The sequence below is a fragment of the Macaca fascicularis genome, chromosome 2 (assembly GCF_037993035.2).
Source record: "Macaca fascicularis isolate 582-1 chromosome 2, T2T-MFA8v1.1".
Taxonomy (NCBI): Eukaryota; Metazoa; Chordata; class Mammalia; order Primates; family Cercopithecidae; genus Macaca; species Macaca fascicularis.
The window spans coordinates 140020304-140035473 of NC_088376.1; the positions used below are offsets into that span (position 1 = coordinate 140020304).

General features: G+C 36.5%; 1 long non-coding RNA gene across 1 annotated transcript in view; it reads right to left on the reverse strand.

Moving 5' to 3' along the window:
* Positions 1-12838: 12838 nt before the first annotated feature.
* The window catches only part of LOC135969367 (uncharacterized), a 70037-nt gene continuing 67705 nt past the window's right edge, over positions 12839-15170 (reverse strand). Inside the window, exon 2 of the long non-coding RNA XR_010584567.1 lies at positions 12839-13482. This is a non-coding gene — a long non-coding RNA (uncharacterized lncRNA). The remainder of the gene's footprint in view (positions 13483-15170) is intronic.

The window sequence follows — 15170 nt, forward strand, 5'->3', positions numbered from 1 at the left end:
TGACATTGCAATGAACTATAAGAGTCTTAATGAACATTACTGCTAAGGCACCCAAGCAAATTAGTGTTTCCCCATATTCCTTAGCTTGAAAGAAATTAAATTCGGCCTAAATGAATTAAAGCAGTGGACCTGAGACATCTGATCATTTCTACCTCTCAATTATTTTCCCTTTGGTCAGGTTTTCTTGGAAGTAATTATTCATTTTGAAATGTTGATATTCTGATTGGATCTATCTCTATGCTGTATTTTTGCAGCTGGAGAAGCTATGGACTGTGGATTTCAAGTGTGACACTCACTATGAAAACCAAGGAATCAAGACCATTATTGCATTCGTGGGGATAATTTCAGAATCAGGTTTATCCTGAACCTGGATATTCATACCATAACTAAGAAGTGTTGCAATTCATTTAGGTATGAGAAGGCTTTTAATTATAATGGAATCCAAGAGTCAGTGGAAAACTGAAAGAATTTGTGGAAGTTGTCCAAAGATAATATACTACAAAGTAATGATATGTAACAATAATCAGATTAAAATTTAAAGTGAAATCATATATATAAATGAAATATTAATTATGTCCTGCATGATACTTAGCAAAACAAATGTCAATGTTTATGATTACGGTGAACATTTGTCAACACTCTACAGAACTTTGCCAGCCAAATGAGTGAACATATGCAAAATAAAATGGCATAAACCAGCATTTCTCAATCTTGGCGCTATTGACATTTTGGGCCAGATAATGTTTTGTGCAATGTTGAATGCTTAGCAGCATCCCTGGCCCCTATCCATTAGATGAAAATAGCACCACTACCTCTAAGTTGTGAAAACCAAAACTATCTACAGACGTTGCCAAATGTCATGAAGAGGGCAAAATCGTCCCTAGCTGGAAACCACTGCATAAACAAAGATTCCAGAGAACTGAGGTAATCACCCCTAATAGGAAGCTTTCTGCATCATATGTGTCAATTAGGCAATGAGATGTAGCTAACCTGACACTGTGGCTGACACTAACACTAATGACTAAGGAAGCGTATATTGAAATATACTCGTATGTTTGTTCCTGTTGCTCCTTGTCCTGAGCTCTAACATTATAAATGAGAGTGGTGGTTTTATTTATTTTGAGCTTGCCTTTGTTTTGACACCATCCATAAAAATGCACAGTGAAAAGCCTTAGAATTTCAGACCCGTAACTCTCACTTGCATACCTAGCCGATTGGTGCAATACATAATGTAGAGTGGTTCATTGCACACTTAAGGAAGCATAACCTATATAGGAGGAGGGCAAGGGGCATGCTACATTGTTACTGTAAGGATAGATAGTATAAATCTTTCCTCACCAGATTCTGCCAACAGGATAAATAAAGGTACAGATAAGAAACAAAGGGATAGTTGTCAATTATTGGGTTTTGTGAGTCTTTGGCAATGTATTAGACTCTCTTGTACATTTACTAAACATAATCTCCCTCCACTCAAGAACTAACCATTAAAGGGCAGAGATTTTCATGAATACGTACTTGAGGCAGAGAAGGAAAACAAAGGGAAGGGATAGCTTATCAATATTAAGGATGGAGAAGTGTTTGTAGTAAGGTACCTGGGAATAAGTGTTGTGTCTGGATTTGCTTCACATTTTGATAAAGTAATTCAGGTTCTCGCATAATAACTGATCTAAAAGAAATCATGTAAAATGGAATATGCAAGTTTGCAGATTACATTGAGTTCTTCTGGATAGTAGCAGGCGAATGAGGATAAGCTGTGGAAAGAACTCACAAGGATATAAGGGAGAGCTTAGAAACAATATATAAGCCTCGTTACTGCAGTTGTTAAGTGGTACATTTAAAGAAAAATTGAAATAATTCTTATGAAATAATACTAAGCTATCCATTTTCACTATGGAGATAAGCTAATACGATTTTTAAAATTTGAAATTATTGGACCAATGATTTCCAAAGACAGAAAATATTAAGAAGGATATTTTTAAATGGAATAAAATACAGATAATAACAATAATACCAAAAAAATACAACCAAAACCAGCATTCTCTTAACCTCAAACAGAATTATGTTAAATCTAAACCTGTTAGATTTTATTCCTGTGACTGTCTCTTGTAAAAGGCATAATGAAAGTTATAATATTTTTGCATTAAACAATAAATATGATCAAGAAATTTAAGAATATTTACATACAAATAGACTACAAATAAGAATTCTTTCCATCTGCATAGAAGGATTTATTCACCACTTATAAAGTCATAGAAAATATGATAAAAATAGATAAGGATTTTTCAATAAGGCCTAGAATAAAAGAACTTCAAGATACTCATTTTAGCTTGGAAGAGGTAACAAAGGAAAACAATATCAGATCTGACATTATACCTAACATATGGTGTAGCCTGGAAAATGCCCTAATTCAATGTACATCAAACATACATTTATTCTTTCATTCACTTATTAGACTGTTAAGTTAGCCATGGTCACATTGAATTTTGTATTAGGGAGAACAATTATGTCTTCCTGCAAAGTAAATATGAGATATTTATAAAAAACAAATGAGATAATAGAGGTGATACATGGCTAAACTGTAAAATGCAATGCAAATATGACCTACATTGTGATTGCTTATGGGTCCAAACTTGACTTTGCCTATGGTAGATTATTCAATGACTACCAATTATTCTCCAGTCTCCCTGCATCCACACCCTTCAGGAGGTACTCCTACACTGACTCGGAGCTTGGCCTTGTGACTTGCTTTGACCAATGGGACAACAGCAAGTGGAGACTTGGCAAGCACTTTGCATTGAGGCTTGCCTTCTTTTGTTCTGCTTGGAATTCTTCCACTACCATGTAAAGAAGCCTGGGCTAGCCTGCTGAAAAAAGACATGTGGCTCCACTCCTTGTCATACCAGCCACAAACAATGGTAAGACATGTGAGTGAGAACATGTGAAATCTTCCAAACCTAATAAGTGGTCATAGACACATTTGCAGATCCAGTAGACATTAGTCAAGGTAGCCAAAATCAGAATGTTCCAATTTGCCCAAAGAATCATGAGCTGAATAGATGATTTTTGCAAGCTAGTAAGTTTTGTTTTGTTTTACAGTAAAAGTTGTTTTTTAACCTTCTTACTACCTGAAAGTGAGGTGTCTTTAAAGACAATTCAAAGCTTTTGAATTTTATCTTGTGGAGAAGAATTATAGCTTCTTTAATTTTTTATTTCTTTTTAATTTTTGTAGGTACATAGTAGATCCATATATTTATGGGGTACATATTTTGATGCAGCCGTGCAATCTGTAATAATCACATCAGAATAAATAGGGCATCCATCACCTCAAGCATTCACCATTCGTGTTTCAAACAATTCAATTATAGTTTTGTTTTTCAATGTACAATGAAATTGTTTTTTACTATAATCACCCTGTTGTGCTAGCAAATACTAGGTCTTATTCATTCTATCTTTTTGTATCCATTAACCTTCCTCCACTCCCCTCCCCAACCCCCTGCCACCTTTACTACACTTCCCAGCCTCTGATAACCGTCCTTCTACTCTCTATCTTCATGAATTCCATTGTTTTAATTTTTAGCCCCCCAGAATAAGGGAGAAATGCAATATTTATCTTTCTGTGCCTGCCTTATTGCACTTAATGATCTCCAGTTCCAACCATGCTGTTGCAAATAACAGGAGCTCATTCTCTTTATGGCTGAATAGTACTACATTGTGTATATGCACCACATTTTATTTATCCATTTGTCTGTTGATGGACGGGTAGGCTGTTTGCAGATCTTGGCAATTGTGAACAGTGCTGCAATAAACGTAGGAGCACAGATATCTCTTCTGATATTATAATAATATATTATTATATATATAATTATATATATTGTTATATAATAATACTGATATTATTCCTTTCGAGTATATACCTAGGAGTGGAATGGGATTGCTGGATCATATGGTAGTTCTATTTTTAGTTTTTTGAGGACCCTCTAAACTGTTCTCCATAGTGGTTATACTAATTTACATTTCCATCAAGAGTGTACCAGAATTCCCTTCTCTCCATATCCTCACCAGTATTTGTTATCACCTGTTTTTTGGATAAAAGTCATTTTAACTGGGGTGAAATATCTCATTGTAGTTTTGGTTTGCATTTCTCTGATGATCAATTTTGAGTACTTTTTATATACCAGTTTGCCATTTGTATGTCTTGTTCTGAGAAATGACTATTCAGATATTTTGCCCATTTTTAAAATTGGATTAGATTTTTTTTTTCTGTCAAGTTGAGATCTTTATATGTTCTGGTTATTAATCCCTTGTCAGAAGGGTAGTTTGCAAATATTTTCTCTAATTGTGTGGGTTTTCTATTCACTTTGTTAATTGCTTCTTTTGCTGTACAGAAGATTTTTAACTTAATGTGATCTCATTTGTCTATTTTTACTTCAGTTGCTTGTACCTGGGGGTATTACTCAAGAAGTCTTTGCCCACTCCAATGTCCTGGAGAGTTTCCCCAATGTTTTCTTGTGATAGTTTTATAGTTTCAGGTCTTAGATTTCAATTTTTAATCTATCTTGATTAGATTTTTGTATATGGCAAGAGATAGGGGTCTAGTTTTATTCTTCTGCTTATGCATATCCAGTTGTCCCAGCACAATTTATTGAAGACACTGTCCTTTCTCCATTGTACGTTCTTGGAATCTTGGTCAAAAATGAGTTCACTGTAGATGTATGGATTTAGTTCTGGGTTCTCTTTTCTATTCCACTGATCTATGTGTCTGTTCTTATGCTAGTACTATGCCATTTTGTTTACTATAGTTCAGTAGTATAATTTGAAGTCAAGTAATGGGATTCCTCCAGTTTTCTTCATTTTGCTTAGAATAGCTTTGTCTATTCTGGGTCTTTCATGGTTTTAAATAAATTTCAGAATTGTGTTTTCTATTTCTGTGAAGAATGTCACTGGCATTTTGAAATGAATTGCAGATTAAGTCTGATCTGTTTCTTTGTTGTTTTTCTGTCTGGAAGATCTGTCCAATGCTGAAAGTGGGGTGTTGAAATCTCCAGCTATTTCTGTATTAGGGTCTATTGCTCTTTTTAGCTCTAATAACATTTGCTTTGTACATCTGAGTGTTGAAGTGTTGGGTGGGCCCATATATATTTAAAATTGTTATATTCTCTTGCTTGACTGACCCCTTTGTCATTATACAATGACCTTCTTTGTCTCTTCTTACAGTTTTTGTCTCAAAATCGATTTTGCCTGATGTAAGTACAGCTACTCCTCCACTTTATTGGTTCCCATTGGCATGGGATGTCTTTTTCCATCTCTTTATTTTCAGTCTGTGTGTGTCTTTATAGGTAAAGTGTGTTTCTTGTAGTCAACAGATCATTGGGTCTGTCTTATGAATACATTCAGCCATTCTATGTCTTTTGATTAGAGAGTTTAATCCATTTACATTTAATGTTATTATTGCTAATTAAGGACTTATTCCTGCCATTTTGTTGTTTTCTGTTTTCTGGTTTTGTTGTTGTTGTTTGTTTTTACGGTCTTGTCTTTCTTCCTTCTTTCCTTTCTGTCTTTCTTCTAATGAAGCTAATTTTCTCTGGTGATATGATTTAGTTTCTTACTTTTGATTTTGTTGGCATCCATTGTATGTTTGTTGATTTGAGGTTACCATAAGGCTTGCAAATACTATCTTATAATGCATTGTTTAAAGCCGATAACAACTTAACATTATTTACATTAAAAACAAGCAAGCAAAAATAAAACTAATAAATACTCTATGCTTTAACTTCATCCCCCAACTTTTTAAATTTTTGTTTCTATTTATATCATATTGTACCATGTCTTGAAAAGTTGTTGTAGTTATCACTTTTGATTGGTTCATCATTTAGTCTTTCTACTGAAGAGTAGTTAGTGCTCCAATATTCTGTGTTCTTATGTATGCTTACTACTACCAGTGAGTTTAAGACCTTCAGATGATTACTTGTTGCTCATGAATGTTCCTTTTTTTTTCTGACTGTAGTAATCCCCATAGCATTTCTTGTAGGACAGATTTGGTTTTGATGAAACCCTGCAGCTTTTTGTTTGGGAAAGCCTTTATTTTTCCTTCATGTTTGAAGAATATTTCTGCCAGATATACTATTATAGGGTAAACATTTTTTTTTCTTTCAGCACTTTATCATGCCACTGGCTTCTGGCCTATAAGTTTGCACCGAAAAGTTTGCAGCCAGACATATTAGAGTTTCATTGTATGATATTTCTTTTCTCTTGCTGCATTTAGGATCTTTTCTTTATCCTTGCCCTTTGGGAGTTTGATTACTAAATGCCTTGAGGTACTCTTCGTTGGGTTAAATCTGCTTGGTGTTCTATAACCTTCTTGTTCTTGGACATTTTTTGGTTTTGGAAGTTCTCTGTTATTATCACTTTGAATAAACTTTCTACCCTTAACTCTTTCTCTGTGTCCTCTTTAACGCCAATAACGTATATTTGCCTTTTTGAGGCTATTTTCTAGACCCTGTAGGTGTGCTTTATTATTTTTTATTCTTTTTACTTTTGTCTCTTTGGATATGTATTTTCAAATAGCTGTCTTCAAGCTCACTATCTTTTTTCTGCTGGACAAATTTTGCTCTTAAAAGACTCTGGTACATTCTTCAGTATATCAATTGCATCTTTCAGCTCCAGAATTTCTGCTTCATTCTTCTTAATTATATAAATCTCTTTGTTAAATTTATCTGATAGAATTCAGAATTCCTTCCCTGTGTTATCTTGAATTTCTTTGAGTTTTCTCAAGAAAGCTATTTTGAATTCTCTGTCTGAAAGATCACATATCTCTGTTTCTCCAGGATTGGTCTCTGGTACCTTATTTAGTACATTTGATGAGGTCATGTTTTACTGGATGATCTTGATACTTGTGGATGGTCACCTGTGTCTAGGCATTGACAACTTAGGTATTTATTGCAGTCTTCACAGTCTAGGCTTGTTTGTACCCTTCCTTCTTGGAAAGGCTTTCCAGATATTCTAAAGGACTTGGATGTTGTGATCTAAGCTGTATGTGCATTAGGGGGCACCCCAGACCCAATAATGCCATGGTTCTTATAGACTACAGGCACCACTTTGATGGTCATGGACAAGATCTGGGAGAATTCTCTGGATTACCTACCTAGCAGAGACTCTTGTTCTCTTTCCTTCCTTTCTCCCAGAGTCTCTCTCTGAGCTGCCTGGAGCTGGGAACAGAGTGACACAAGCATGCCTGTGACCACCACTAGTATTGTACTGAGTCAGACCTGAAGACAGCACAGCACTGGGTTTCACCCAAGGCCTGCTGTAACCACTCCCTGGCTACTGCCTATGTCTGCTCAAAGCCCTGGGGCTCTATAATCAGCCAGTGACAAAGCCAGCCAGTTCTGTCTTTCCCTTCGGGTTGGCAAGTTTCCCCAGGCCCTGGACAGGTCCAGAGTTACCATCCATCCAGGAGCCAAAGACTAGACTCAAAAACTTTAGAAATCTACCTGGTGTTCCACCGGGGCTAAGCTAGCACTCAAACCACAAAATGCAGTCTTTCCCCTTTCCAAAGGCAGAGGAACCTCAACCCATGGCCACTGCCACCACAGGCCCACAGGGTACTGTCAGGCTACTAACAATATTCCCTTAAGGGCCAGGGGCTCTTCAGTCAGCTTGTGGTGAATGCTGGCTGGCCTGAGACTCACCCTTCAAAGAAGTGGGCTCCACTCTGGCCTAGGACAGGTCCAGAAATGCCTTTCAAGAGCCAAAGCCTGGAATCGGAGACCCAAGAGCCTGCTTGGTGCTCTACCACCCTGTGGCCAACCTGGTACCTAAGAGGCAAGACAAAGTCTCCTTTATATTTCCCTCCACTTTTCTCAAGCAGAAGGAATCTCTCCCCATAGTCACCACAGCTGGGAATGTGCTGAGAATCACCTGAAGACAGCAAGTTTCAGAGTCCCCCCAAGGCCCACAACATACTACCTGGGTATCACTATTGGTTATTCAGGGCCCAAGGTCTCTTCAGTTATCCAGTGATCAAATCTGCCAGGACTGAGTCCTTCCCTTCAAGGCAGCAGTTTCTCTTCTGCTTCCAGGTATGTCTAGAACTATTGTCCATGAGCCAGGGCCTTGAAAGGGAGCTACATGACTCTAACCAGTGCCCTATCCTGCTGTGGCTGAGCTGGGATCTGAGATGCAGAACAAAGTCCTCCTCACTCTTCCCTCTCCTGTTCTCAAGTAGAAGGAAAGGGTCTCTTTTAGTACCATGAGCTGTGCAGCCCAGGGCTAGGGGAGGCATGGCACCAGCACTCCCCTAGACATCCCAGCTAGTAGATGGGGATCTCAGTAGATTACATGCCCCCCAAGTCCCCTGGGTCAGCACTAAGACTACCTAGGAATGGCAGTCCTTGTGGCCCACGCTGCCTTTTAAGCTTATTTAGAGTCCCATAGCACTTTAGCCTGCAGTGGTAAGACTTGTAAGACCTCAAGTTCCAACTTCTAGGATGGGTGATTCCCCTCTGGCTAGGGCTGGCTTAAATACCCCCTCCATGGGCAGGCATCAGCTGAGTTCACTCCAGTTTTGCTTTCTATTATAACAGGGCAGCAATAAATGCAATGCAATGTCTCACAATTACTTCCCTCTCTCTCCCCCAAGCACTCAAATTCTCTCTCTGCACCAAGTATCACTGCTGAGAGGTGGGAGACGGGTGGCATCAGTGATTCGAGACTGTTTTTCCTACCTCTTCAGTGCCTCTTTCAGTAATATGAAGTTAAAACAATGTACTGTGAGTGCACACCTGATTTTTGGTTCTTATGAAGATACTTTTATGTATGTAGCTATTAAATTGGTTTTCTTGCAGGGGGGACAATCAGTGGAGTCTTTTATTCTGCCATCTTTTTATGCCTCTTCCCAAGTTATACCTTCTTAAAAGCAACCTCCAACAGGGCTTTGTTGGAAACTAAGATGATAGACATGAAAGTGTATTGAAAATTGTAAACATTAGTTCTAGGGACAAAATGACATAGACTTAATTTTCTCTGTTCCTCCCCTCTAAATGCATCTAAATACTCTGAAAATAATTTAACAGCCAATCATAAAAAGATTCTGACATGGTGGAAAGAATACATTAAACTACAAAAGATCCTCAAGACTTGAGGAATAACACCACAGTGAATTTCCTGGATTTTTTTCTTTATATCTCATGTATCTTAGACTGGGTACCAGAGAGGGCTGCAATCTGGAACTGCCAACAGAAATAGAAAAAGAAAAGAAAAGAAATGAAAACAAAGGAAAAGAGAATGAAAGAGGAAAGGAAAGGAAGAAACAGGCAAAGCTTGCTCTCTCTGGGAAAAGGACTATGAAAGGATAAGCCTAGCTTTCCTTCCTTGGAGGCACCAGCAGAGACAGAATGTGACACCCACTGGCACTAGGTACCTGGAGAACAGGTCAAGGGAGATGTTGTCCAATCATCCTCCACACAATGGCCTATGGAAAAACCCTCCATCTTCAAAGCAAACCAGCAAATATTTAGTGGGCATTCAGACAGAGCCAGAAGAGCCAAGCAAACCAGATTTGTACTGCAAGGAATTTGAAAACTAAGTTCTTATTGGGATACAACCCAGAAAAGTAGGTTACAACCTACACGCTGAACCTAAACAGAAACTTCCTATTAAAATAAAAGATTTAAATAGGATCAAAATACCCTAATTTAATATATAAAATATCCAAGATACAATTAAAAAATCACTCATTATATCAACAACCAAGAAAAGTGAAGCCTGAATGAGAAAAGACTATGAGCTGATGGCAATGCTGAGATGAATCAAATGTTGAAAGAATCTGATGAACACTTTAAAGCACTCATCACAAATTATTTTCAACTAGTAATTAAAATTTCCCCCGAGAGAAATGAAAAAAAAAGATAAAACATCAGCAAAAACCAGGAATTATAAAAAAGAACCAAACAGGAATGTAAAACTAAAAAATACACTAACCAAAACAGAAAACTTATTAGATAGGCTCAATAGTAAAGTGAAGTTAAAAGAAGATAGAATCAAGGAATTTGAGGACAGAACAATGGAATTCAGTCAATCTGAATAAGAAAGAGAAAACAGAAACACACACTTTCCCACCACAATTACCATCCCCAAAATGAACAGTGCCTCAGAAAACTGGCACAATAAGAAAAGAGCTAATATTTATATTATTGGAGTTTCAGAAAGAGAGGACAAAGAATTTGGGGCTGAAAAGGTATTCAAAGAAATAATGGCTGAAACTTCCCAAATTTGTGGAATAAATAAGACTACACAGTCAAAACCCAGGCAAACACAAATAGGGTAAACACAAAGGAATCCACACCAAAACACATTATAATTGAACTTCTGAAAATAAAGAAAAAAATATTTAAACCCACCAGAAACAGAACAAATCAAATGAACAGATCTCTCATCTGAAACTATAGAGGTTAGAAGGAATTAGCATAACATTTTCATGTGCTGAAAGAATTGCCATACGTAAATTCTATATCTGGAAAAAATAGCTTTCAGAAATAAATGAAAAACAAAGGCATTTTCAGTTGAAGGAAAACTAAGGAATTTGTTGCAAATAGACATACCTTTAAAGGGTATCTAAAAGAAACTCTCCAAACAGGAAGGAAATGACAGCAGAAGGAGGCAAAGAACTTCAGAAAGGAAAGAATAATGGAGTGGTAAAATCAGGGGTAAATATAATAGACTACTGTTCTCTTGATGAGTCTCCTAAATCATATTTGATGATAGAAATAAAAATTAAAATAACATCTGTTGTGTCACTTAATGTATGCAGAGAAAATACTTGAAACAACTCTCTTTTTCAAGTTTGGAATTTAAAGGGACCTAAAGGGAAGTTGATGCTCCACTTGAAGGTGTTAAAGGATGATACCAGTAGATTGTCATAACTCATATTCGTCTATTGTTATACTCAGGAAATTATAGAAAACTATATAAAGCAATACACTCAAATAAATCAAGATCAAAGCCTTAAACATGCTCAAACATGCACTAGAAGGAAATATATGAAAAACAGGAAAGAGAAACAGAAGAAATGAACAGAAAACAAATCATAAAATGTCAGTAATGCAAATTTAATGCAAATGTGCTTCTAGAATGCAATTGTTTATGAAACAGAACCTGAATGTGGGCAACTGCTTTAGGAACATATCAATGTCTGAATTTGCATTTTGCTTAAATTTTGCTCTATGATTTAAATGATTTTTGGTGACTTACAAGTGTTGTTTATTATGGTAAGAACATTCCCTTATTCAGACATGAGCGAGAGATTTTTGATGAAAAATGTCATAACAAAATTTAATTTACTTCCAAATATATAGAAACAAATGATGGCTTTCGGGTTTCAGGGTTCTTATAGATAGATATAGGACTACATACTATAGTAATTTTAGGCTCATTCCCATGAAGAAGCACAATGATGCAGAAGAAAATGTGATAAAACAGTTAATTGAGATTAAAATGATGGGATTTTATTTTTTATCCAATGAATTAGCAAACACTTAAAAGGTTCATAATACCAGTGTCCATGTGGGTCTGGGGAAACAGGACTCTCCTCCACTATTAGTACAGTTATCCCAGAGGGGAATTTATTAGTAGCTATTAAAATTTCAAACATGCAGGTCCTGCGACCCAACATATCTACTGCTCCTCTATCCTAGAATAACAAGTGTTTACAATGTTCACAGATGTACACTGAAGAATTATTTATAAAAACAAACATTTTGAAACAACCTAGATGTTCATGAATAGGATGGCGACTAAATATTGATATATCTGGATTATAGGATAATATATAATAGGTTTTAAAAATGATGAAGACCTATAAACACTAATATGGAAAGGTATTGGAGCAAATAAAACAAATTGCAAGACAAAATATACAGTTAAGATACTATTTATATTTTTAAAACACATAAAAATTATATATTTCTTTATAGATATATGTAGATAGTTTCATAGAAAGAGGTCTGTAATAATACATCCCAAACTGAGATGGTTAGTAACTCTAGGGATGGAAAAAGAAACCAATATTAAAGATGGCAGCCAAAGATAGATTTTTTTTTTTGCCTTATTGCTAATAATTTAATTTATGCTAGAAGATTATACTAATATATCGTTTGTAAATTTAAAAAATGTGTTCAGGTACAAAATACATAGTTTTTAAATGCATTCAAACAATGCAAATTTTAAAGAGCTGTAAACAATCTTTAAAGTCTCAATTACGAGCTGCCTGTATAAATCTAACTTCGAGTATTTTTAAATTCCTCTCTTTGTTTTCAGGACACAAACTTCTTGACAGCAGACTACTAGGACACTGCTAGCAGGGACTAGGTCACTTTCAGGGAGGCCCTGCTATGCCTGTAGGGGTTGCCATAGGCACAGTCCATGAGGCTAACCTAGAAAAGTGTTATTAGGAAACAATACATCTCTGCTGAAGGATTCGTTTGGAAAGAGAAAAGACAGAAAATAGGGCACTGAGTCAAAGGTTAGAAGAGCAGGTAAACTGAAACTTAAGAATGAACTGAAAGTGATAGGTTACCAGAGACGTGGAACCATATGGAATAGAGCAGAGAAACAAGGAGATAAAGATGCAGACCACAGCCTATTCAGAGTGATTTACAAATGCACTGTTCTGGATAGGACGCCGCGGGGCAGCCTCTCAGCACACATATCAGCGATGATAATTATGCGTTAATTGTAGTTATTTATCCTGGTTTTATAATTTAATTTCTCTGGAAATTGTTAGAATTTTTATTCTAACTTTAATGTTCTGAAATTTCATATATATGGAATAAATTGCTTTGGATTTTTGTTTTATTTTCCATTTGATTTAATTTGGTTTTTTAAATCCTGCTTAACACTGAATGGGCTCGTTTTTCTAATCTCCTAACTTTATTTCTTTATGGAGGAATATTCTCTATTATCTCTTAAAATATTGGTGGCTCTGTATTACGACTAATCTTTTGAAACTCTGTTTAGATGATTTTTTGGAACTTCTGGGTCCATTCTCCAATTCTCTTCCCTTTTATTATTTCTCCCTCTTTCGTTTCAGCTAATTAATTCTACTGCCATATATGTTTTGCACTTTGGCCTATAAATTTAACTCATCTTTTTTTTTTTTTAATTTTTATAGTTCTAGTTGGTTCCTCTTTCTATCCACCTAGTCATGTTATGGAATAAAATACCGTGGCTCCAAAGACAAAAAAGACTGTCTCTTTTATTCTTTGCACAACTTACCAGCTCCAACTGTGGCCTGAACTTCTGCCATTTACCAGTGAGAAGTGAGAGGATATAGAATTAGCCCCACTGACTGAACACTAGTTTCCTGTAATGCTCTTCATTGCTCTCCGACATTCATTGCCAGATAACCAAGGCATGTCCCGGAGTATCTAATGTAAACTCACATGTTCACTGTTCCATCCTGGGGCGAGGTCCGTAGATTTCTGCTGCCTGTCCAAAGAAGCAGACAGAGGTTGAACTATCAAATTGCTCCAATGACCCAGGGAATTAATTGCTCCTAAACCTCCTCCTACTTTTGTATATTGCAGAAATATCCCATCTAAAGTAACGATATTTCTTGATCTTTTGTGCTGCAATTATCCTCTTCAGCTTCTACTTCCCAATGATTGCTCATAGTTTCTATTTACCAATAATTGCTCATAATTGCCATAATTCTCTTGCTTTTTTAATTTTTTAACTTTTCATTTTTTGTGATAAAGTCTTACTCTGTCACCCAAGCTGGAGTGGAGTGGTGTGATCTCGGCTCACTGTAACTTCCACCTCCCGGGTTCAAGCGATTCTCCTGCCTCAGCCTCCTGAGTAGCTGGGACTACAGGCACGCACTACCATGCCCAGCTAAGTTTTTTTTCTTTTTTATATTTCTTGTAGAGGCGGGGTTTCACTATGTTGCCCAGGATGGTCTTGAATAGCTGATCTCGTGATCCACCCGCCTCGGCCTCCCAAAGTGCTGGGATTACAGGTGTGAGCCACCATGCCCAGCTGCCTTTTTTATTTTTATGTTTTTTTAAGAGTGTGACTTTTAGGGATCGAGTACTATGGAACTGCCAGGTGTGGTTGTTTTGCCACCTTGAAATGATCATCTATCATCTAACCTCTATTGACTGCAAGAGCTCAATAACCAGAGCAACAGGGGTCTCAGCTTTTAACAGTGATGGCTTCTCTAGGGAATTTATTTAAAGCACTTAAACTGATGCAGTGCAGTATGTGCAAAAATTTCAAATAATTATAAATTTTGACTCAGCAAATCCACTTCTGGGAATTTGACCAATATTGTTAATAATACCATTAAGTAAGATGTTTAGTTAAGGACATTTACTGCAATATTATTTAAAATAGCAAAGTATTAGGAGCCATCTGGATGTTCTTTAAAATGGTTAAATGTATTTTCGTCTATTTTTACTATGGAATATTATGCAACTATTATAAAGAATGAGGAAAACATGTCCATTGTCTTCTAGGTCTGAAAAAAATTCATTGTTCGGTAAAAATATCAAATTATTGAGTAAGTTGAGTTACAACTCTGCTCCACAACCTGTAGCAGCCAGCCCAGGAAACCAACTCATTATTTAGCTATAGGCCACGAGGCTGCTAGCTCTGTCACACTTAAAGAAGTCAAATTGCAATTTCTAGTTAGTAGTTACTAGTCCAGAAAGTCAACAATAACCGCTGTAACAATAGGCTCAAAACAGCCAGGAGTTGACTAATAATTAACAATTATCCTCATTGTTTTCCTCACTTCCAAACTAGGACTACCCAGAGAAAGCCAAATATGCAGCCCTAATCAATCATATAGGATACCCTGCTTCTCATTAGTTTGCCTACAGTCTGCGCATGCCAACAGCCTCCAATAAAGACACATTTGAAACCCTCCTTTTATTCTTCTTCCATTATAAAGCTTGCCCACTCCTCTGCCTGGCTTGGAGTCTGCCAAAACATAAAAGATTGTGGCTCACACCCTTGCCATGACAAGTTCTGAATAAATAGTATTTCCTTGTTCTGATTTGGTTGGTCTTCATTTATTTCCAGTTCTGTAAAGAACAATAGTGTTTGTAAAAATAAATAGTACATACACAATTGCATATGTTTAAATAAACAACATAAAAAGGCCACCCACTGTT